The sequence below is a fragment of the Propithecus coquereli genome, unplaced genomic scaffold (assembly GCF_000956105.1).
Source record: "Propithecus coquereli isolate 6110/MARCELLA unplaced genomic scaffold, Pcoq_1.0 Scaffold224, whole genome shotgun sequence".
Classification (NCBI taxonomy): Eukaryota; Metazoa; Chordata; class Mammalia; order Primates; family Indriidae; genus Propithecus; species Propithecus coquereli.
The window spans coordinates 1-4115 of NW_012147634.1; positions in this window are offsets into that span (position 1 = coordinate 1).

Sequence of the window (4115 nt, forward strand, 5' to 3'; positions counted from 1 at the left end):
AAAAAACTACTAACACTAATAAATTCAGTCAAGTGGCATGATACAAAATCAACATACAAAAATCAATTGTGTTTCTATACGCTAACAATGAATTGTCTCTGAAAAGAAAATTGGAAATACATTTCAATCTAAAATAGCACCAAAAAGAATAAAATACTTAGGAACAAATTGAGGAGATGAAAGCCTTGTATGCTGAAAACTATAAAACATAGACAGCAGAAATGAAAGAAGACACAAACAAATGGAAAGATACCTTGCGTTCATAGATTGGAAGACAATTTTGTTAAAATATTCACACTACCCACAGTGCTCTACAGATTCAATGCAATCCTTATCTAAATCTCAATGACATTTTGTACAGAAATCAAAAAAGCAATTCTACAATTCATACAGAACCACAAAAAAACCAAGAATAGCCAAATTGTTACTGAGAAAGAGAAACAGAGCTGGAGGAATCACACTTCCTCGTTCAAGATATTTTACAAAACCACAGTAATCTGCAATTACCATGATTTGATCAATTCACATCATATGTCTGTATGAAAATGTTACATGTACCCTATAAAGATATACAACTATTATGTACTGATAATAATTAAAAATTTTAAAAAAGAGAGGAAAAAAACCCACGTTACGGTACTGGCATAAAGACAGACATATAGACCAATGGAAGAGAATAGAGAGCCCACAAATAAGTCCATGCATATACAATCAACTGATCTTTGACAAGGATTCCAGGGTTACCAACGGGAAAAGAACAATCTCTTCAACAAATGGTGCTGGGAAAACTGGATATCCACATATCCAAATTCATCCGAAAGAATGAATTAGACCCTTATCTTACACCATACATAAAAATCAACTCAAAATGGATTAGAGACTTAAACTAAGACCTGAAACTGTAAAATTCATTGAAGAAAACATAGGGGAAAGGCTTCCTGATGTTGGTCTTGGTATTGATTACATGACTATGACACCATAAGCACAGGCAACAAAACCAAAAATAAACAATCGAGACTACATCAAACTAAAACCTTCTGCACAGCAAAGGAAACAATCAACAGAGTCAAGAAACAAATCTATAGAAGGGGAGAAAACATTTTTAAACCATATATCTGATATACCTTGAAAATATATGAGTAACTTCTACAACTCAGTAGTTGTAGAACCCAATTAAAAAATGGGCTAAGACCACGAATAGACATTTCTCCAAAGAAGATATGCAAATGGCCAATAGGTATAGGAAAAAATGCTCACTGTCACTAATCATCAGGGAAATGCAAATCAAAACCACAGTGAGCTATCACCTCACACCTGTCAGGATGATTACTATCAAAAAACCAAAAGACAATAAGTGTTGACAAGAATGTAGAGAAATTGGAACCTTTGCACACTGTTTATGGGAATGCACAGTGGTACAATCTCTGTGGAAAATAGTATGGAAGTTCCTCAAAGAATTAAAAATAGAGCTACCATATAACCCAGCAATCCCGCTTCTAGGTATTTATCTAAAATAACTGAAATCAGGATCTCGAAAAGGTATCTGTACTTCGATGTTCATTGCAGCGCTGTTTGCAATAGCCAAGCTGTGGAAACAACCTAAATGCTCATTAGTAGAGGAATGGATAAAGAAAATGTGGTATATACATACAATGGAATATTATTCAGCCTTAAAAAAGAAAGAAATCCTGTAATACGTGACAGCATAGATGAAACTTGAGGACATTATGCTAAATGAAATAAGCCTGTCATGGAAAGACACATGATTCTACTTGTATGAGGCACCTAAAATAGCCAAATTCATAGAATCAAAGCGTGGAATGGTGCTTGCCAGGGTCTGGGGGAGAGGGAAACAGGGGTTTTCCCTAACTGATTCCCTATTGATTATACCTAATCAATAGGCATGAACTTTCAGTTAAGCAAGGTGAATAAGCTCTAGTGATCTGCTGTACATTATACCTGTAGTCAACAACAATGTATTGTATACTTAAAAATTCGTTAAGAGGGTAGATCTCATGTTAAATGCTCTTATTACAATAAAATAAAATTAAAAAATAAAGAAACCTACGTAGTCAATCCTATGGCTCAGGAAGTTTCTACTCAAATGTCAAAGCCCAGGAAGACAATTTCTCTCCAATTTTGTTACTTTCATGCAACAACTCTTCAGGAAGAAGGCAAGGTGTGCCCAGGTACCCTAAGCATCCCTGGGGCCTTTTCTGTTCATTCTGCCTGCTCTGAATCTCGTTTGGCTCAGAGAAAAAAATTTCCCTTAGGCCACATGGTTCAGCTCTCAGGAGAGAAAGTATCTTTACAATGCACCCTTCTCCTTTTCAAATCTCATTTATTCATTCTGCTTCACATGAAATTCTCATCTTCATTGAGGGTATGCTTTAATGAAACCTGGAAACGTGCAGAAATGGAAAAATCTGACTCCCAAAAAGATACATACAGAAAAGTGCATGAAGAAATATACATGTAATTATGAATTATAACGATCTTTTCTTATTATAGAAATGTATGTTCATTAAAATTTAAAACAAATGAAGTAGGTAAAAAAGAAGATTAAAACACCCACATTCCACCAGTGCCCTGGCAGTACTGTGGACATCGTGGAGCCTAATTCTTCCAGTCTTTTTGGGAAGAAGTGGAAGTGGGGGGTGTCTGGTATTTGCGTATTTCTTTCATTTACAAAAATGGGATCATATTATAACACTCATTTATAATCTGCTTTTTTCACATAAAAGTACGTGATTAATATTCTTTTCTACAACAATCTATTCCTTAAAGGGTATCTTATTTTTTCTTTCTTCTTAAACATCTACTTTAAAATATTTTTGAATAGAGTAGCAATTGTTAAATACAAATATGTATAGACTTTTCTTCTTGCATTAATGTATCGCTGTCCCTGCCAAGGGAGATATTTGTATTTTAATATTACTCTTCTGTAGACAATGCCTTACTGCAAGGAAATAAATCTAACAATTGGTCTCATGGGGGAGGTTTTAAAACAGAGTTCCCTCACTGTTTACATAATGACACTAGACCATTCATCCATTTGCCCATCAGAGTAACCCCACTCTAAAGAGAATCTCCCCCTACCTCCCCCGCAAGTGTGAAGGAATCAGACTCAATATTCATTTTAAATGGCATTGATTACCGATCTTCCTGCTTTTGCTTGGCATGTTGCATCACGTCAGCCGCACCCTTGAACACAATGTGTGGCTGGTATACCATCTAGCCACAGTTGCATTTCAAAGTGTGGCTTTTCTATTGAATTGTCTGTGGCACACAGTAATCTTAGATTTCAGAGAGGGGACAAAGGGACATCCCACTATTAGCATATTTCTGTTAACTTGTGTTTGCCTGAATATACCTTGCTGAACAAATGTATATTTTTTCTTTTAAGGGAGGAAAATGGCATCTCGCCAGCTGGACAGCGTCATCCTACTTTAGAATTGAGGAAATATGACGTTTAACTTGGGTGCAGTGATGCCATGGAAGGCGTCTGGAGGAAGGAAAGTTGCTGACTGGTGAGATTGGAAATGCCTGATATTTTCAGATTGAAAGCGGGCCGGAAGGTTCCTTTTAAGAACCAGGAAAAAAGTCTGGCTTTTTGATCAAAACAGGGCAGTGGAGTAGGAACCAAAGTGCCATTGGAGAAGAACTTCTATCTGAGTCTTCTTTTATCTGCCAGGCAATTTGCTTATGGCATCTCATGCGTAGAAGAGGGCAGAGCAAAGCAGGATCAGAGGTCCCGGCAAGGTGGCAGGAGGCAGATGGCAGCAACAAGTCAGCTCCCACTGCATACAGGTCAAGCTGCAGGTGTGTTCCTTGTAGGTGTCTGGGATGAACCTTAGTTGGGACCAGCAGTTGGAAACTGAGAGGGCAGTAAGCAGTCAAATATAGCTTCCCTGGAGGGTGCAAGTTCCGAACTGAAGGTCAATTCTAATTTCAACCCTAGCACATCCAGCAAGTCCCTAGAAGGAATCAAAATAAATGACGCCAAGGCACCGGCCACTTGTTGAATGGGTGGGGCGTGGTAAGAGGTGAAGCTAAAAAGGCAGACGGGACCCCATGGAGGATTTTTTTTTAATTTTTTTTTTTTTTTTTTTTTT